Consider the following 22,250-nt stretch of genomic DNA (forward strand, 5'->3'; position numbering starts at 1 on the left):
CAACAAATAACATACAAAGGAATTCCCATAAGGTTATCAGCTGATTTTTCAGCGGAAACTCTGCAGGCCAGAAGGGAGTGGCAGGATATACTTAAAGTGATGAAAGAGAAAAAGCTACAACCAAGATTACTCTACCCAGCAAGGATCTCATTCAGATTTGATGGAGAAATCGAGCTTTTCAGACAAATAAAAGCTAAGAGAATTCAGCACCACCAAACCAGCTTTACAATAAATGCTAAAGAAACTTCTCTGGGCGGGAAACACAAGAGAAGAAAAAGACCCACAAAAACAAACCCAAAACAATTAAGAAAATGGTAATAGGAACATACATATCAATAATTACCTTAAATATAAATGGAGTAAATGCTCCAACCAAATGACACAGACTGGCTGAATGGATGCAAAAACAAGACCCGTATATATGCTGTCTACAAGAGACCCACTTCAGACCTAGGGACACATACAGACTGAAAGTGAGGGGATGGAAAAAGATATTCCATGCAAATGGAAATCAAAAGAAAGCTGGGGGCTTCCCTGGTGGCGCAGTGGTTGAGAGTCCGCCTGCCAATGCAGGGGACACAGGTTCGTGCCCAGGTCTGGGAAGATCCCACATGCCGTGGAGCGGCTGGGCCCGTGAGCCATGGCAGCTGAGCCTGCACGTCCGGAGCTTGTGCTCTGCAATGGGAGAGGCCACAACGGTGAGAGGCCTGCGTACAGCCAAAAAAAAAAAGAAAGCTGTAGTAGCAATACTCATATCAGATAAAATAGACTTTAAAATAAAGACTGTAACAAGAGATAAGGAAGGACACTACGTAACAATCAAGGGATCAATCCAAGAAGAAGATATAACAATTATAAATGTTTATGCACCCAACATAGGAGCATCTAAATAAATAAGGCAGATGCTAACAGTCATGAAAGGAGAAATCAACAGTGACGCAATAATAGTAGAGGATTTTAACACTTCACTTACACCAATGAACAGATCATCCAAACAGAAAACAAATAAGGAAACACAAACTTAAAATGATACGATAGATCAGATAGATTCAATGGATATTTATAGAACATTCCACCCGAAAGTAGCAGAATACACTTTCTTCTCAAGTGCACATGGAACATTCTCCAGGATAGATCACATCTTGGGTCACAAATCAAGCCTCAGAAAATTTGAGAAAATTGAAATCACATTAAGCATCTTTTCTGACCACAACGCTATGAGATCGGAAGCCAATATCAGGAAAAAAACAGTAAAAAACACAAACACATGGAGGCTAATCAGTGCACTACTAAATAACCAAGAGATCACTAAAGAAATCAAAGAAGAAATAAAAAAAATACATAGAAACAAATGACAACGAAAACACGAGGACCCAAAGCCTATGGGATGAAGCAAAAGCAGTTCTAAGAGGGAAGTTTATAGCAATTCAATTTCACCTCAAGAAACAAGAAAAATCTCAAATAAATAATCTAACCCTACACCTAAAGCAACTAGAGAAAGAATAAAGAAAACGCAAAGTGAGTAGAAGGAAGGAAATCATAAAGATCAGAACAAAAATAAGTGAAATAGAAACAAAGAAAACAATAGCAAAGATCAATAAAACTAAAAGCTGGTTCTTTGAGAAGGTAAACAAAATTGATAAACCCTTAGCCAGCCTCATCAAGAAAAGAAGGGAGAGGATGCAAATCAATAAAATTAGAAATGAAAAAGGAGAAATCACAACTGACACTGCAGAAATACAAAGGATTATAGGAAACTACTACAAACAACTATATGCCAATAAAACGGACAACCACGAAGAAATGGGCAAATTCTTGGAAAGGTACAATTTTCTAAGACTGAACCAGGAAGAATTAGAAAATATAAACAGACGTATCACAAGTAATGAAATTGAAACTGTAAATAAAAATCCTTCAACAAACAAAAGTCCAGGACCAGGTGGCTTCACAGGTGAATTCTATCAAACATCTAGAGAAGAGCTAACACCCATCCTTCTCAAACTCTTCCAAAAAATTACAGAGGGAGGAACACTCCCAAATTCATCCTCAAAGCCACCATCACCCTGATATCAAAACCAGAAAAAGATATCACAAAAAAAGAAAATTGTAGACCAGCATCACTGATAAACATAGATGCAAAAATCCTGAACAAAATACTAGCAAACAGAATCCAACAACATATTAAAAGGATCATACATCATGATCAAGTGGGATTTATCCCAGGGTTGCAAGGATTCTTCAATATATGCAAATCAATCAGTGTGATACACCATATTAACAAATTAAGGAATAAAAACTATATGATCATCTCAATAGATGCAGAAAAAGCTTTTGACAAAATTCAACACCCATTTATGATAAAAACTCTCCAGAAAATGGGCATAGAGGGAACCTACCTCAACATAATAAAGGCCATATTTGACAAACACACAGCAGACATCATACTCAGTGGTAAAAAACTGAAAGCATTTCTGCTAAGATCAGGAACAAGACAAGAACGTCCATTCTTGCCACTCTTATTCAACACAGTTTTGGAAGACCTAGCTGCGGCAATCAGAGGAAAAAAAGAAATAAAAGGAATAAAAAGTGGAAAAGAAGTAAAACTGTCAGTGTTTGCAATTGTCATGATAATATACATAGAAAATCCTAAGGATGCCACCAGAAAACTACTAGAACTAATCAGTGAATTTGGTAGGGTTGCAGGGTACAAAATTAATGTACAGAAATCTCTGGCATTCCTATACACTAACAACGAAAAATCGGAAAGAGAAATTAAGGAAACAATCCTATTTACCATTGCAGCAAAAAGAATAAAATACCTAGGAATAAACCTGCCTAAGGAGGCAAAAGACTTGTACTCAGAAAACTATGAAACACTGATGAAAGGAATCAAGTATGACATAAACAGATGGAGAAGTATACCATGTTCTTGGATTGGAAGAATCAGTATTGTGAAAATGACTATACTACCCAAAGCAATCTACAGATTCAGTGCAATCCCTATCAAACTAGTAATGGCATTCTTCACAGAATTAGAACAAAAAAATTTACAGTTCACATGGACACACAAAAGACCCCGAATAGCCAAAGCAATCTTGAGAAATAAAAACGGAGCTGGAGGAATCGGGCTCCCTGACTTCAAACTATACTACAAAGCTACAGTAATCACGACAGTATGATACTGGCATAAAAAAGAGAAATATAGATCAATGATACAGGATAGAAAGCCCGGAGATAACCCACACACATATAGTCACCTAATTTACAACAAAGGAGGCAAGAACGTACAATGGAGAAAAGAAAGCCTCTTCAATAAGTGGTGCTGGGAAAACTGGACAGCTACATGTAAAAGAATGAAACTACAACACTCCCTAACACCATACACAAAAATAAAATGGATTAAAGACCTAAATGTAAGACCATACAGTATAAAACTCTTGGAGGAAAACACTCTTTGACATAAACCACAGCAAGATCTTTTTTGACCTACTTCCTAGGGTAATGAAAATAAAAACAAAAATAAACAAATGGGACCTAATTAAACGTAAAAGCTTTTGCACAGCAAAGGAAACCATAAACAAGAAGAAAAGACAGCCCTCAGAATGGGAGAAAATATTTGTAAATGAAACAATGGACAAAGGATTAATGTCCAAAATATACAAACAGCTCATGGAGCTCAATATCAAAAAAACAACCCAATCAAAAAATGGGTAGAAGACCTAAATAGACATTTCACCAAAGAAGACATACAGGTGGCCAAGTGGCACATGAAAAGCTGCTCAACATCACTAATTAGAGAAATGCAAATCAAAACTACAAGGAGGTATCACCTCACACTGGTCAGAATGGCCATTATCAAAAAATCTAGAAACAATTAATGCTGGATAGGGTGTGGTGAAAAGGGAATCCTGCACTGTTGGTGGGAATGTAAATTGATACAACCACTATGGAGAACAGTATGGAGGTTCCTTAAAAAACTAAAAATAGGGCTACCATATGACCCAGCAATCCCACTACTGGGCATATACCCTGAGCAAAACATAATTCAAAAAGAGTCATGTACCACAGTGTTCATTGCAGCCCTATTTACAATAGCCGGGACATGGAAGCAACCTAAATGTCCATCGACAGATGAATGGATAAAGAAGATGTGGCACATATACACAATGGAATATTACTCGCCATAAAAAGAAACGAAATTGAGTTATTTGTAGTGAGGTGGATGGACATAGAGACTGTCATACAGAGTGAAGTAAGTCATAAAGAGAAAAACAAATACTGTATGCTAACACATATATACGGAATCTAAAAAAAAATGGTACTGATGAACCTAGTGCAGGGCAGGAATAAGACGTAGATGTAGAGAATGGACTTGAGGACATGGTGAGGGGAGGGGAAAGCTGGGTTGAAGTGAGAGTAACATCGACATATATACACTACCAAATGTAAAATAGATAGCTAGTGTGAAGCAGCATTATAGCACAGGGAGATCAGCTTGGTGATCTGCGACAACCTAGAGGGGTGGGATTGGGAGGGTGGGAGGGAAGCTCAAGAGGGAGGGGATATGGGGATATATGTAAGCATATGGCTGATTCAGTTTGTTGTACAACAGAAACTAACGCAGTATTGTAAAGCAATTATACTCCAATGAAGATATATTAAAAACAACAAACAAACATGAAGATACTACTATACACCCACTAGCATGTCCAAGAATCAAGTCTCACAGTGTTAAGATTGATGAGGATGTGGAGCAACTAGAAGTTTCCTCTCATACATTGCTGGTAAAATGGTATAGCCACTTTAGCAAATAGTTGGTTAGCTTCTTACACAGTTAAACTTATTCCTTATGAGCTGTAAATTCCATTCCTAGGTATATATCCAAGAGAACTGAAAGGATATGTCTGCAAAAAAGCTGATTTTCATAGCAGCATTATTAAAAATGGTTTTAATTTGCTTTTCATGAGTAAGGATATTTACATCCTTTCATCTGCTTGTTTACCATCTACATCTGGTTTATTTTAGAAGTATTGACATCTTTTGCTCTTTTGAAAATTAGGCTTCTTGGGAATTCCCTGGTGGTCCAGTGGTTAGGACTCCGCACTTTCACTGCCGAGGGCGTGGGTTCAATCCATGGTTGGGGAACTAAGATCCCACAAGCCACAAGATGCGGCCAAAAAATAAATAAAATAAGGCTGCTTATTTTATTATTATTGAGTTATAAGAGTTCTTTATATATTTTGGAAATACCGGTCTTTTAGCTGGTATTTGTTTTACAAATACTTTCTCCCATTTTTAAAATAGTGGCTTCATTTTTAAAACAGTGTCTTTTGAAGAGCAGAAGTTAATTTTTTTTTTTGCGGTACACGGGCCTCTCACTGTTGTGGCCTCTCCCGTTGCGGAGCACAGGCTCCGGACGTGCAGGCTCAGCAGCCATGGCTCATGGGCCCAGCCACTCTGCGGCATGTGGGATCTTCCTGGACCGGGGCACGAACCCGTGTTCCCTGCATCAGCAGGCAGACTCTCAACCACTGCGCCACCAGGGAAGCCCCAGCAGAAGTTAATTTTGTTGAAATCCAGTTTCTCAGTTTTATCTTTTACGGTTTGTGCTTTATATCCCATAGAACTTTTTGCCTAACCCAAAGTCACTGATTTAGCACCTTTTTTTTTTTTTTTTTTGTGGTATGTGGGCCTCTCACTGCTGTGGCCTCTCCTCCTGTGGAGCACAGGCTCCGGACGTGCAGGCCCAGTGGCCATGGCTCACGGGCCCAGCCGCTCCGCGGCATGTGGGATCCCCCTGGACGGGGGCACGAACCCATGTCCCCTGCATCAGCAGGCGGGCTCTCAACCACTGCGCCACCAGGGAAGCCCTAGCACCGTTTTATTCTAGAAGTTTGATAAGTTTAAGGTTTTACATTTAGGTCTGTGATCCATTTTGAGTTAAAGGTTGGATGTAATGTGATGTATGGGTTGATTGAGTTTTTTTTGTTTTGTTTTGGATTTTTGTACGTGGATGTCCAATTGTTCTAGCACTGGTGAAAAGCTTTTCTGTTCTCCATTCAGTTGCTTGACATCTTTGTCAAAAGTCATTTGACCATGTATGTCTATCTCTGTTTCTGAAATCATTCTTTTCCATTGATTTAGGTTTCTGTCCTTTCACCAGTACTGCACTGTCTTGATTACTGTGGCTTTATAATAATAAATCTTGGTATCATGTAATATGAGTACTCCAGTTTTGTTTTGTTTTGAAATTGTTTTGGCTATTCTAGTTTCCTGGCTTTTCTATGTAAATTTTAGAATCATTCTGATGGTTTCCAAAAAAAAAAAAAAAAAATCTACCTGAGTTTTGATTGGGGTTGCATTGAATCTGTAGATAAATTTTGGAGAGGAGTGATAATTTAACTATGTTGAGTCTCCCAGTCCGTGAATATGGGATATCTCTTCATTTACTCACATCATCTTTGATTTATCTCATCAGTGTTTTATGGTTTTCAAAATACAAATCTTGCATATAGTTTGTTAGATTTATCCTTAAGAATTTCATGGTTTGGTGGTGGTATTATAAATGGCAATGTAGTGGATTGGCCAAAAAGTTCATTCAGGTTCTTCCATAACATCTTAATGGAGAAACCCAAACAAACTTTTTGGCCAACCCAATATAAATATGTAATTTCCAAGTGTTTCATTGTTGATATGTGGAAACATGATTGATCTTTATATATTGGACTTTGTATACTACAACCTTGTTAAATTCCCTTATTATATCTAGTAGGCTTTTTGTTGTTGTTTTTTGTAGATTCTTTGGGATTTTCTGTCTATATAGACAGTCATGTTGCCTGGAATAACGACAGTCTTATTTCTTCCATAGTAATGTATACCTTTTATTTCTTTTTCATACCATATAGCACTGGCTAGTATTTCCAGTATAATGTTAAAGACAGAAAACATTCAGTCCTTCGCCATTATGTATGATGTTAGCTGTATTTGTTTTATTTATTTATTTATTTTTGTTTTTGGCTGTGTTGGGTCTTTGCTGCACGTGGCTTTCTCTAGTTGGGGTGAGTGGGGGCTACTCTTTGTGGCGGGGCATGGGCTCCTCATTGCAGTGGCTTCTCTTGTTGTGGAGCACAGGCTCTAGGTGCGTGGGCTTCAGTAGTTGGAGCGTGCGGGTTCAGTAGTTGTGACATGCAGGCCCTAGAGTGCAGGCTCAGTAGTTGTGTCGCACGGGCTTAGTTACGCTGTGGCATGTGGGATCTTCCCGGACCAGGGCTCGAAACTGTGTCCCCTGTATTGGCAGGCAGATTCTTAACCAGTGTGCCACCAGGGAAGTCCCTGTATTTGTTTTAAAGATGCCATTTATCAGCTTAAGTTCTGTTGTATTCCTTGTTTACTAAGAGTTTTTTAAATCATGAATGAATGTTGAATTTTGTCAAATGCTATTTTTGCATCTATTGAAATCATCGTATGGGCTTTTCTTTATTCTGTTGATATGGTGAATTATATTGATTAATTTTTGAATGTTGAACCAGCCTTATATTTCCAGAATTTCAGTTGGTCATGATGTAATAATATCCCTTTTATATATTGCTAATATTCTGTTAAAATTTTTTGCATCTGTGTTCAGAAAGGATATTGGATTTCTAGTCTTCTTTTCTCTTAATGTTTCTGTCTGGTTTTGGTATTAAGGTGTTGCTAGTCTTATAAATTAATTTGGGAAGAGCTTCCTCCAGTCTCGATTGAGCTGGTTAGTGTAAACACACATATTAGTTTGCTATCTTTCGTGAAAAAATGGCAGGGGGGGGTGGTAAAATGCACTCATATCTGCTTAACTTTACAAAAAGAAGGGGCAGTAGGGAACAAAGATTTATGGGAGAGAATGACACTTCTTAAGGCTATATACCTTTTTATATAGTTTTGAGTTTTCAAAGCATATTATCTTCCATATTGAAAATAAAGATGGGAATGGGGAAAGTCCTAAACCACCAGAACAAATGAACCTGATTGTACCATAAATTAGTACTATACTTACATTGAAGGGGAAGAAAGAGTGACTCTAAGTAATTTTTTAACATAATATTTGACTGTTTACCCTCATCCTGGGTAGCGGTAAGAGAGAGGGATTGCAAACAAATCCTGAACTGTTTCCTCTAGAGTTTATTTTTTGTAGTGATATGGACAAAGCAACTCTGGGTCATTTTTAGGTGTATTATGGATTGAGTAAATGTTTTCAGGTTGTTGAAGCTAGGACCTGAGGAAGGAGGGACATACAAATATGCATTGGGAGAAGGGAAAAATGAATCCTGTGGGGATGGATTGGAATTGAAGGTATCAGCTTAAATTTATTATTTTTGAAACCAGTATGTATGCGCATATGCACATGCATATGTATGTATGAACACACATATATATTTATATGCATATGTGTATATGAATGCATGTATTTCCTAGTAGTTCTGTCCAAGTAAAAGGCAAAGAGCAGTGGGCACACCAACCCCCCAATCTCGATCTCTAATAGTATTCCCAACACAAAGGAACTGGAGTTCCTCAGAGGAATGGCTGATTGCAAGGGTATATACCAGGTGAATCTGTACCTTTTTTTAATGCTAGAAAATAAAATGTTTTTGAAAAATATGGGAGCATGTCACAAGCCTGTTGGAGGTCCTACTGGTCTAGTCATCAGATTAGTAATGAATTATGAACCATTAAAAATAGGAATCCATTACCCATAAGATAATAAACTAGTAAATAAATGGACAAATAAAGAAGAGAGCTCTCATGCTTACAGTAGAATTCTGAATTCTAGAGTTGGAAAATCATCATTTTGCAGCTCTTATTAGGCAGGGCAAGAATCATAACAGAATCTAGGGGGGAAATATTGATGAGGAGCAGGGTATTTCCATAGAGTTAAAGTGTCTCCCCACCACCTGTGTATTATTTGCAAGGTATAAAATAGGGATTATGCATTGGTGAAATCCAACAACAACATGGGTACTACGTGAATCTAGATATGATGCCCTGAGGGGATATATCGTCATCTGTGTAGTATTCTGGCCAAGACTACATAACCTGAATCTGGAGGAAACAATAGACAAACCCCACATGAGGAACGTTCTACTTAATAAAAAGGGGAGGAGGCTGTACTCTTAAAACAAAACAAAACAGAAAACAATGTCATAAAAGATAAAGGCTGTGGAAGTGTTTCAAATTATGGGAGGCTTAAGAAAGATAAGCCTAGGTATTGAATGAACTGCAATACCTGACCCTGGACTGGATCCTATACTGGGTGGGGAGAAAAATACTATAAAATGATTATCATTGGATTAATTGAAATTTCAGTTGGAGTACTGATCTTAAATACAAATATTGTAGCAATGTTCAAATTACTGACAATAACTGTACTGTGGTTATGAAAGAGAATATCTCTAAGGAAATACACATTGAAGCAAAGGCTCAAAGAACCATGATATACATAATTTATCCTCAGTTGCTTTAGGGAAAAAAAAGACAGCTCAAGTGTGTCTGTGTGAAGGGAAAGAAAGTTTATGAGCACAAATGACAAAATAAAGAAGGTAACGTTAACAATTGGTGACTTTGAGTATAAGGGTGATTCTTGTATTCTTATATTTGCAACTTTTCTGTAAGTTTGAAACTATTTCCAAACAAAATAGTTAAAACACTTAAAAATATCTGTCCTTTATTTTTAGACTTTCTTTATTTATAAAGAGCTCAGTTATTTATCTGGAACAAGTTTGGAATGAACATTTTAATAATATTTTCCTATGTGTGTTGCGGCTCTGCAAACTAACCATTGTTGAATATGATAACAGATGGGAAATAAATGTCACCCTGTGGACAGCCAGAGACTAAAACCTAATCTGGCGGGGGTTGGGGGGCGGGGAACCATTTATTATAGTGGTTACTTAAAGTTTATGGAAGTATTGGCTACAACATCTACTGAAGTCTTTGAGTTATTGTTGTTATCACTTAACTATTGAAGAAATATTAGAATGATTCTTTTACATCAAGAATCTAGCTATTGTCTCCTGATTATTTATTTTCTTTTGTAAACTCAGAAAGATTGTCATATTTAGCCCTAAGAGTGTAACTATTCATTTCTTCATTCAAAAAATGTTTATTGAATGCCTACTATGTGCTGGACCCCTTCCTAAGCATTGAAGATGTAGCAGGAAACAAAACAAAGCTCTTGCCCTTGTGGATTTTATGTGTTTGGGGGAGGAAATACACAAACAGGAGTAGAAGTGAAATAAACGAATATTAGTAACATTGGAGATAAATAAATCAGGGAAGTGTGTTAGGGATGCTTGGAGCAGAATAGTTACAGTTTGAAATAGACCGAATAGGAAAGAGTTAACTCAGACATTTGAGCAAAGATCTGAAGATAGCAAGGGAGTGAGGCAGGTGGAGATAATCATCTCAGAATAGCTTTGAGGCAGAGAGAACAGTAAGTGTAAAGGCTCTGAGGCAGAAGTATGCCTAGCCTGTATAAGGAATAGCAAGGAGGTCAGTAGGAAATGAGGTCAGAGGTAATGGGGGCTAAATTATGTAGGTTCTATTTTGCCGTTTTAAAGATTTTGGCGTTTATGAGATGAGAAGCCATTGGGAGATTTTGGGCACAGATGTTACATTATATGATTTATGTAAGATTATCAGGATCACTGTGGCTGCTTTGATGAAAAAGGGCTGAAATAGGGCAAGGGTAGAAGTTGGGAGGCCAGTTACTAAACTATGGAAAAAAATCCTAGTGAGAGATGATAGTTACTACTACAGTTTCTACGTAGATGATGAGAAGTAGTCAGATTCTGGATATATTTTGTATATAGAGCCAGTAGTATTTGCTGATGGGTTAGAAAGAAGAGTCGGAACTTGAACTTCAGCGATCATGGAGAAAAGGAGAAATAAGTAAAGGAAGCTGAGGAGTGGCCAGTGAGATAGGATGAAACCAGGAGAAACTAGGAGAGTCTTTGTTCTGGAAGCCAGGTAAAGAAAGTGTATCAGGGCTTGATGAGTCATGCCGATTGCTGCAGATAGGGCAAGAAAGATGAGATCTGACTGGCTTTTGGATTTTACAATATATATGTAAGTAACTGGTGACTTTGGAGTTTCAGTGCTGTGTTCGGGATCAAAAGTCTAATTGGAGTATGTTCAGTTCGAACTGAAGAATACTTGAAGACCGTAAGGACAACTCTTTTCTGACTTCTCACTGAAGAGGGAATCAAAGAAATTGGCCATAATCTAGAGGGGTGTGTGGGGTCAAAAGCTTTGCTGCTGATGTTGTTTATTTTCTAATGATTGGAAATACACACACACACACACACACACACACCAGTGGTTCTGCTTTTATTGGGAGGGCAAAATTAAGAAATTGATGACAAAGGAAAGAGAAGTGGGACTTACTAGAGCAATTTCCTTGAATAGTAGGGACATAACATCTAGTATTAAAGTGAAAGAGTTAGACTTTGATGTGGTTTCAGAAAGTTTAAGCACAGTAGAAGGGTACAGATTCAGGTAAGTGGGTGAGTGTGGTTCTGGAAGGTCTTTTCTGATTGCGTACATAGGAGTCAACGCCAGCATTGTAGAGTGATCTCGGATTTTATGTGGCTTCCAATTTTTTTTTTCTGTGTGATGCTGTTCATCAGGTGATCTGCCAAGAGTCCTGAGAAGCCATAGGAGGGCTATAGCCCTGCTTGTTAACTTTTGTTTTTCAGATATTTAGCTTTTTGTTACTCTCTCCAGTTTACTTAACACTCGGGAAGAGATTCCTAAAACTCTTTTGGGGATATCTGGAAAAAAATTTTTTTCTCATTGATCTTCAAAGTGTATGATTCAAAGGTCCTTAGAATTTACCAGCACAATTTTCATGTTAGGTATAAGAAAACCAACTTAAAGACATAGTTAGGCCAAGGAGGTACAGCTAATTGTCTAGCCAAGCCTGGAATGCAGGTCTCTTGTTCTTGTTTATATAATTTAGTTTTGAAATTCAGTTTTTATACCTATGTACATATACATTCATACTCAACGTTTTGACAATAAAGCTAACTTATTCTAAATTGGAGCAAACCAAAGCATGAAATAAAAACACTTAAAATGTCAGAGTCAAAATGTAACTCTGTCTAAAATGTGATTTAAATTTTGATTTGTATAAAATGGGTACCTGAAATTATATTATATTGCATATTGTAATTAGAATGCACTGAAATCATATCAAAGCATTTGCCCTTGGCTAAATTTATATTAAAAGATTACAAAACAGGATCAGTAATACACCATTTTAAATTTCTGGTACTTTAAGACATCTGTAGATTGTAATAAAATACAAAAATGGGTTGAGAAAAGCATTGGTATTCTAGCTTGCTGTTTCCAGTTCTGTCTGGCTTTCTGCTCTTTCTGCTTCTTTATCTCAATACTTGGCTGTACCTGGTAATTCAAAATGGATAAAACCAAATAATCAGCATCCAAAATACATATATAATTTCTATGAAATAATAAGTAAAGGGCAAAAAACTAAGGAGGAAGTGGCCAATAGAAATAAAGAGGCATTTCATAAAAGAGGAAACATGAGTTAGCCAGTAAACCTGAAGAAATGCTCAGTATCATTAATCAACAGAAAAATGCAAATTAAGACTACAGTTAGATGGTTTTACACCCCCAAATTAAGAAGTTGGCATTACTAAATGTTGGAGAGCATGTAGATCAATATGAACTACCTGGTGCTGATGAGATTATACATTGCTAAACACACTTTGGGAAAAAGAAAAATTGGCGACCTCACGAAAAAATTGAAAACACATATATTCCTCAACTCCTAGGCAAGTACTTAAGAGAAACGTTGGCACATGTGGAACAGATGTGTATGAGAACTTTCATAACAGTAATGTTCATAATAGCAAAACGAAACAAAACCTGGGGAGAAAATAAGGTGCTATCATAAAGAGAATGAATAATTCAGTCATGGTGTATTTACACAATGTAGAGTTATTCTGCCCTGAAATGAATGGACTACAACTATATGCAACATTTAGTTGCATATGTATCATGAATACATCTTGAAAACATAATATTGAATGAAAAACAATGAAAGTGTTGTTGAAGGATATGTACATATGTGATATGCTTTCTAAAAATCAGAGGAATGATAAACACAAAACATAGGATAGCAATTACAGAGGACTGAAGATGAGAGAGGTGGCGTATAGGACAGGGAAGAGCAAATCAGTAAAACATTACCAGCAACTTACATTTAGGTTCTCGTGTTGGGTGACAACCAACATGTTTTACGTAAGTTGGTAGTTAATATATTAAAAAAACAGTGCAGGTATATTCTGATGTTACGATTTAGGAGACATGTCATCATTTCTGCCTACTTTCTCACTGCCAGTTGAATCCCAAACATCACTCAGAATTTCACTAGAGGGATCTTGTTTTAAAATCTTATATCTCATTAAGCATGTGTCTGCCATCTGACAAGCCACTCAATAACAACTTGGCTGAATAACTGAATGAATGATTTGGGAAAATAGTTCAGAATTTTTCTTAGAAACCACCTAAGAGGTAGATTTCTTTTTTAAATAAACTTATTTATTTATAGTTTTGGCTGCATTTGATCTTCGTTGCTGTGCATGGGCTTTCTCTAGTTGTGGCGAGCTAAGACTACTCTTCGTTGCAGCACGCAGGCTTTTCATTGCAGTGGCTTCTCTTGTTGCAGAGCACAGGCTCTAGGTGCACGGGCTTCAGTAGTTGTGGCACGTGGACTCAGTTGTTGTGGCTTGTGGGCTCTAGAGCGCAGGCTCAGTAGCTGTGGCGCACAGCCTTAGTTGCCCTGTGGCATGTGGGATCTTCCCGGACCAGGGCTCGAACCTGTGTCCCCTGCATTGGCAGGCGGATTCTTAACCACTGCACCACCAGGGAAGTCCCAGAGGTAGATTTTTTTTTTTTTTTAAGAAGTGGATTTATTTAGAGAGAAACACACTCCACAGACAGAGTGTGGGTCATCTCAGAAGGTGAGAAAGGCCAAAACAGTAATCATTTGTAACTAATTTTTTTTTTTTTTTGAGATATGCGGGCCTCTCACTGTTGTGGTCTCTCCCGTTGCGGAGCACAGGCTCCGGACGCGCAGGCTCAGTGGCCATGGCTCACGGGCCCAGCCGCTCCACGGCATGTGGGATCTTCCCGGACCGGGGCACAAACCATGATCAGCTAGTCTTTTTTTTTTTTTTTTTTTTTTTTTTTCCGGTACGCGGGCCTCTCACTGTTGTGGTCTCTACCGTTGCGGAGCACAGGTTCCGGACGTGCAGGCTCAGCGGCCATGGCTCATGGGCCCAGCCGCTCCGCGGCATGTGGGATCTTACCTGACCGGGGCACGAACCCGTGTCCTCTGCATCGGCAGGCGGACTCTTAACCACTGCGCCACCAGGGAAGACCACCAGAGGTAGATTTTTAAAAATACTTTTTCATAAGTAGTGAGATAGACAGCAAAACTAGGTTATTGAATAAGAACTAACTGTATATTTGAGGGCAATATTATTGATGTTCGAACTATTGTACTAATATCACAGAGATTAACAAACATATGACAAGAACAAATAGTTGATCAGTTGATCAGATTAACAAACATGACAAAAACAAATATTGATGTTTGAACTATTGTACTGACATGATTACAGAGATTAACAAACATGACAAAAACAAATAGTTGATCAGAAAAGCAGAATGTCGTTAAAAGATGAATCTATTCTTAGGCATAACTTTTTAGACTTAGAAAGCCCATGGGGATTAATCCAAGCTCCTCATTTTTTAAAAAAAAAATTATTTATTAATTTTTGGCTGCATTGGGTCTTCATTGCTGCACACGGGCTTTCTCAGGTTGCAGCAAGTGGGGGCTACTCTTGGTTGCAGTGCGTGGGCTTCTCATTAAGGTGGCTTCTCTTGCTGCGGAGCACAGGCTCTAGGTGCATGGGCTTCAGTAGTTGTGGCTTGTGGGCTCTAGAGCACAGGCTCAGTAGTTGTGGCACACAGTCTTAGTTGCTCCATGGCATGTGGGATCTTCCTGGACTAGAGATCGAACTCATGGCCCCTGCATTGGCAGGTGGATTCTTAACCACTGTGCCACCAGGGAAGTCCCCAAGCTCCTCATTTTTGAATAAAGGAGCTTTGGAACCAAAGAAGTAATTGATTAAGGGCATAGAACTTGTTAAGAGCAAAGTTAAGAAAGACCAGAACCTATATCTCATCATTCGTGTGCTGGTGTTTTCATTTTGGAATATTGAATGGTAAATAAAAGAAATAGTTAAATATCCTATATGAGACATGCTAAATAACTCGAGGTTGGATTATAACCATTGAGTGAGGAAGCACTGTTGTTTTTTTTTTTTTTTTTTTTCTTCCGGTACGCGGCCTCTCACTGCTGCAGCCTCTCCCATGGCAGAGCACAGGCTCCGGATGCGCAGGCCCAGCGGCCATGGCCCACGGGCCCAGCCGCTCCACAGCATGCGGGATCCTCCCAGACCGGGGCATGAACCCGCGTCTCCTGCATCGGCAGGCGGACTCCCAGCCACTGCGCCACCAGGGGAGCCCTATTTTTTATTTTAACTTAGAACATATCGATTCAGCTCTATACCACATTTATCTTCAACTACTCCTAGAGAAATAACATGATTTTTTTTTCTTTTTTGCTCATATTTGGTTCTCCAAAAAGAGACATTGTGATCTATGATGTACAGATGAATACTGGACTAGAGTGGGAAGAATTAGGTTCTGAACCTGGCTCTGCCACTAAATAACTGTGTTGTCGTTGATTCTTTGCATAACTATTCCTGGTCTCGGCTTCCTCACCAGTAAAATAAAAAAGCTGAACCAGATGGTCTGTAGAGATCAGCTTTGAATGACTCTATATTCTCCTTTGAAGTTTGAATAGCAGATTTTATCTATCTTAAATAAAGTGTTGTCTTGTGTTCCAGTATGAAGCCATTGGCAAGAAATAAGGAGGTAAAGAGAGAATTAGTAGGAAATGAACAACTCATAAAAAACATTCTGAAAATAAACTGGGCTTTCTTTTTTTTTTCTTTCATCACAGGTATAATACTTCTCCACGTCTGCTTCAGGAAGAAAGTGCCTGCCACTCCTATTGTTTCTACGCAGGTTCATGCCAGCCCAGAACATAGAATCAGGTCAGTTTTAGGATTGTTTTGTCTGTTGAACAAGAAGCCAGAAACAGAATCATGATAATCTTTGCTGCCTCGTTGCATTGTAACTGAACTGTGACTCAGAAAGGCTGGGTTTTAATCCTTCTTTACCACTGATGACTGGGTAAACTAGACAAACCTCCTTTCCTGGATGGCTTTTAGTTTTTTGCACCAAAAAAAAAAAAAAAAAAAAGATATATTGGAATATATTTCAGTTTCAGTTCTGGCTTTAAAGCATCATACTTTTATTGTAGACACCTACGTAGAATAAAATCATGTTATTAAAGTTTTTCCTTTTTTTCCTGGAAAAATCTAGTTGTAAGCACAGGCTTTGGAACTCTTTATTGTATTATAGTAACTTTGAGTGACTAGTTTGAATAATGAACTATGTTGTGAGGCACTTGAGAGTACTATGGCTACTTAGTTGCCTGAGTTTTAGTATTTTACTTTGCTCTATTGTTACTGAAAAGTTTATTTATTTTTAAACAACAGAAATTTATTTTCTCAACAATTCTAGAGGCCAGAAGTCCAAGATCAGGGTGTCAGTGTGGTTGGATTCTGGTGCAAGCTCTCTTCTGACCTGTAGATGGTCACCGTCTAGCTTTGTCCTCACAAGGCAAAGAAAAGGAGAAAGAGAGGGAGATCTCCCTTTACCTCTTCTTATCATATCAGTTTAGGGCCCCACTCCTATGACCTCATTTAACCTTAATAGCCTACTAAAGACCCTATCTCCAGATACAGTCATGTTGAGGGTTAAGGCTTCAACATATGAATTTTGGGGGAACACAGTTCAGTCCATAGTAGCCACCTAGTAGTAAGATTGCTGGGTTGTATGAAATCTGCACTTTCAACTTTTCTAGATATTTCCAAATTTATCTCTAAAGTGGTTGTAATAATTTACACACCCCTAGCAAGTATATAGATGATGGGATTTTTTTAACTAGAAGAACTAAAAAATCCCAAATGGAAGATAGAGGGTATAATCTTTTGTAATTGCAACTTCTTTTTCCTGTTCCACCAATGTCTGGAAAGTCTTCCAAATAGCTGTTTAAACCTTGGCTTCTGTTAATCAGTTCTTTTGTTTGTAGCCATGGTACTACATGGAGTGCTCTGTTCTCCTCTTTTTTTTTTTTGAATTACTAGTCATTCGATAATGTTCTTGAGCTGTAGAGAGGGTATCTTTTTGACCATGTTAGTTCTCTATTGATTGCATGTGACTCAGTTCAAATTAGCTTAAGCAGAAAGGGGAAGTTATCAGCCTTTTGGGCACACCAAAGGATCCAGGGCAGAAATGCAGCTGGGCTGTGCAAGGAGAACCCAGGAATCAAATGTAGTCAGGTCTCTCTCAAGCTCTCAGTGGCATGCCTCTCCTGTGCATGTCTCACTCTCTTTGGCTTTCTCCATGTTTCCATTCTTTGTCATGGGAAGCGTGGTCGCCACCACTGCCCATGATTTATATCTTCTAATTCAGACTCCCAGAGAAAGGCTTACTCTTAAGTACCTAATCCCAAATATTCCAGAAAAAAACTCTGATTCCCTGCACAAGTTTGCAGTGGCTGTCTTGCCATCTTTGTTTCAAGACCTGTTCTCTGAAAAGGATCTGACTTACTCCTAGTAAAATGCAGATGACCAGTAATATAGTATTACTCCTTCCAGGTGTATTTGTTAAGCTAAAGGTGTTTTTCTAAATGTTAAGCTAAAGCTGTTTTTCCAAACTGTGTGGAAGTGAAATCTTGTGTTCTAGTATATAAAAATGATTAACCTAGATGCAAGAAAAGTATTAGGAATTGAAAGGTAGTGTTTTAGGTTTCAGGGAGTGGAAGAAAATGAGTAACTATGTAGGTAGAGGAGGAGGGCAGGTAGATAGTCAAATATATACTTCTAAGGTAGCAGTGTTACAAAGATTGAATACAGCAAGTAAAAGAAAAGCCTTTCTATTTGCCTTTTTCGAGAAAAGATTTGAAGGTAGAAGAAAGGACCATTAGGCTTAGTCCCACCTCAACTACTAACTATGATTTTGGATAAATCACTTATTCTCTGTGTAGCTCGGTTTACTAAATCCTGGCTCCTTATCAGCTGTGTCCTTAACTCCTGGACACCAGTTTCTTCATCTTAAAAATGGAATTGATGATAGTGGTGCCCCAGAGGGTTCTTGTGAGGAATTAATATATGTTAAGTGTTCAAAACAATTCCTGGCGCATCAGCAGCAGCAGCGTCAATTTTTGAAATGAGTCAATGACATTATATGATTGCAGGAGTCCCAGCTAACTTAAAAAAAAAAATCTGTGGTCTAAGATTTTCTGATACAACCTTATGTCTTTTTTCAGTATAAAGACTTAGAAGCTTTGTCCATCTACTTGAGTCCTGCATTGAGGCTAATTTTGGTATTGCCAATAAAAGTCATTTTGAATTCAGTGTATGTATTAGTTCTTTTTGCTACATGTATTAATTTGTTAAGGTTGTCACAACAAATTACCACAAACTGAATGGCTTAAACAGCAGAAATTTATTGTCTCACAGTCTGGAGGCTAGAAGTCTGAAATCAAAGTGTCAGCAGGATTGGTTGCTTCTGAGATCTATGAGCGAAGGATCTGTTCCAGGCCTCTTTCCTTGACCTATGGATGGCCACGTTTTCTCCATAGCTCTTCGCATTGTCTTCCCTTTATGTGTGTCTGTCTCTTTGTTCAAATTTCTCCTTTTTATAAGGATACCAGTCATATTGGATTAGGGCCCACCCTAATGAGCTCAGTTTAACTTGATTACCCCTGTAAAGGTCATGTCTCCAAATAAGGTCACATTCTGAGGTGCTGGGGGTTAGGACTTCAACATATGAATTTTGAGCAGGACACAGTTCAAGCCATAGCACTACATAACAGATTACCCCAAAAGTTAGTGACTTAAAACAACAAACATTATCTCACAGTTCTTGTGGTCAAGAATCTGGGTGCCGTTTGCTGGGTCCTCTGGCTCAGGGTCTCTTGCAAAGCTACCTTTGACACGTCCGCCAGGGCTGGTCTCATCTGAAAATCCTAGAGGGGGATCTGCCTGCAGTTCACGCACATGCTTGTTGGCAGTACTTAGTTCCTCACTGGTTGTCGGGCCGAAGGCCCCAGTTCCTCATGTTGGCTGTTTGCCAGCAACCTACTAGTCCTTGCTGTGTGAGCCTTTGGTTTTTGTAGTGTAGTCTTGGAAGTGGCAACCCATCACTTTTTCCCTATTCCATTCACTAGGAGTGAGTCATTATGTCCAGTCCACACTTAAGGAGAGGTCCAGTACACACTTACACAGGGATGTGTATCCCAGGAGGGGAGGTTATTGGAAGCCATTTTGAAGCTCCCTACGTAGACTATAAGAATGAAGAAAGAAGAAAATATGCTAAGTGGAAAAATATATAAATTATTTAATATTCAGGAAGCTTTAGTCTTAAACTCTAAGCAGAAGTTTATCACTTTTGTGCCATATAGCTTTGTAATCAGAAAGTACCCCCTCACCCTTAAAAAAAGGAAAAATCTCTTATCATTTCCTTTTTTTTTAAAGCAAAGAGGAGTTAATTTTGTTCCATTTCATCAAATTTGTTATTTTTTTAATCCTATGTAGAATTCTTCAAGTGGTACCTGAATTTTCACTTTGCTGAGTAAAACCTGGTATTTCTCATAAAATATCCAAAGGCCTACCCTCGTTTCCCTAAAATAGTTAAGAGCAAGGGTCGTAGGTTATTGAGTACTTTAATTTTATCAGCTTTTCTGTGGTCACTTTCTACAACTAAGTTATAAAGTGTGAGAAATTATCAGACATTTGTGAAGATATTTAGTATACCAAATTGGCTAAGGGAAATGCCCAATTACAGTTACTTTTACAGAATATAGTGGCACAATCATGTATACTTCATTTACCAGCTAGTAGTTCTCAATATTTGTATTGATGGAAAGATAATTGGAAAGTGTTATGGATTCATTTTTGTAATCTTTGTTTTGGAAGGCGGTATAGTTGTGTTTCTGGAAGCAAGATTTGACCTAGTTGGCATTATCTATATAAGTTAATCTAATGGGTGTGTGTGTGTGTGTGTGTGTGTGTGTGTGTGTGTGTGTGTGTGTGTGTTTAGCACATGGAATAACAGTGTTTTAGTAAATTTAGTCTAAGAAAATCTCAAATTCATTGAGAAAAGATTGTCTTAACTCCTTTAGGGTAGATTGAGCATGTACTTCTAAAGCATCTGATTACATGACTGAATTTTATAAGGAGTTTTAAAATTATAATTATTTGTGAATTACTATAAATATATATCATACATTTTAGTTTAGTTATTATTAGAAATGATGAGACTTATTTTTAAATCTCAGTAGGTTTGGAACTCAAAGTTCTCTCATACTGTACAGAAATTAAATGAGTATGAATTCAATAGAATTTCTATGTGATATCCCTTTATACTTGTTAGGGGAATGTAGTTTAATAGAAACCATACAAAATTTTTGATTTAAAACTTCCTTTTGACACACATAGAGTGGACTGGGGAATTCATTCTTATAGTTGAACAAATGGTAATGGTTTTTCGTAGAAAAAAAGCAATGTTGCATTGATATGGCAAAGAGGAAGTTTTAAACTTAAACTCTTAGTATTTTGCATTACGAGGATATTGAGCTAAGAGTTTTGTTTATAATTTACTCCCTTGTTTGAAAACTTCTAGGAATAGATTTATGACTAGATTTTGGGCTTTAGACTATATATGAGAAAAATAGTATAGCATTTTTTGTCATTTAGAAAACTATTACCCACAAATGAAAGTCTGTAGAATGTATTCTTTCTAGAAACATATATTAAGAGAGTTTAAAAAGTTCAAAGAAGGGAACTCAGTGCAGTATAAAAAGTGCAGATGTACTTAATGTGAAGCTTAAATTACAAGATTTAAAAGGTTTTTATAATCAGAAAAAATAAGTTGAAAAGTAAAGTAGCACTACAAATTGGAGAATTGAGATTTAAAAATTTAATGCAATTTTTCTTTATTTTAAGAAATAATACTTAAAGTTTGCGACTTAAAAATATGAATCATTTTAATCATACTTTAACCCATGTTGTGAAACTTTTTTCTTTTTTTTTTCCTTAGACTTTTGGTTTATTGTCTAGAGCTTACCGTTTCTATGACTATATCATTGAGTTGATTTTGATCCTGAATATCACTTATTTGGCTCTTGTTTTGAGGTCAAATTATGCATCAGTCTTTATTGACAATATGTTAAAAAACTGTATAAAATATTAAAAGTAGATATAAGAGGGGATAACTGCAGTGTGTAATATGTATTAAGGTTCAGTTTCCAAACTTAGTCATACTTCCTGGTTTAAATCTTGGTGTCATTGCGTACAGCTGTTTGCCCTAGTATAAATTTCTTAATTTCTTATGTCCTCATCTGTTAGATGGGTTTATTGATAGTATTTAATGGACGTTCATAAGAGTTAAATGAGATAATGCTTGTAAAGTGCTTAATATTGTGTCTGGCACATAGTAAGTAAAAGCTAAATTCATGTTAGCTGCCATTTCTTGTTACAAGCATCGGCCTTAAGTCATTTTTACTTATGTTTTTGAAGGATAGAATATAAGCAAAATGATGTCATGTTAATGATAATATATAACCCTTAGTATTCAGTTGATTGATTACATATTTTATTAGCATATAGACTTTATTTTTGAAAAGTAGAATAGAGTTTACATAAAAGGTTATGAGTTTAGAGCCATCACCAAAATTATTGACTTAAAAGGGGGGAGAAAAAGGGAATGGAGCAGGTAAGTGTGCTGTTTTTGCTGTAGGTCTGAGGAGAGATTTTGTAGTCACTAACAACAGTTTTTTAAAAAAATTGGAAACACTAGGATGTCAGCTTTTCATTTTCATTTTCTTTTTAAACTTTAACTGTTAGCCACTCTGTTCTGGTTTTTGTTTTGTTTTGTTTTGTTTTGACCTGGGGAAAAAGAGTGGGAGAAGTTGTGCCTGTTTTTTTCCTAGTCTTACAAAGGATATATCCTTTGGGTCTTGTGTTCCCAGTGGTAGGAATGTCCCTTGC

General features: G+C 37.5%; 1 protein-coding gene across 6 annotated transcripts in view; it reads left to right on the top strand.

Moving 5' to 3' along the window:
- WDFY3 (WD repeat and FYVE domain containing 3) overlaps positions 1-22,250 on the top strand; it is a 264,633-nt gene that overhangs the window by 15,417 nt on the left and 226,966 nt on the right. For all 6 annotated transcript variants that reach the window (XM_049709048.1, XM_033416011.2, XM_049709050.1 and 3 more), the window contains exon 2: positions 16,091-16,184. The gene's annotated coding sequence lies outside the window, so the exon portion shown is untranslated. The remainder of the gene's footprint in view (positions 1-16,090; positions 16,185-22,250) is intronic.

Source organism: Orcinus orca, chromosome 4 (genome assembly GCF_937001465.1).
Source record: "Orcinus orca chromosome 4, mOrcOrc1.1, whole genome shotgun sequence".
Classification (NCBI taxonomy): domain Eukaryota; kingdom Metazoa; phylum Chordata; class Mammalia; order Artiodactyla; family Delphinidae; genus Orcinus; species Orcinus orca.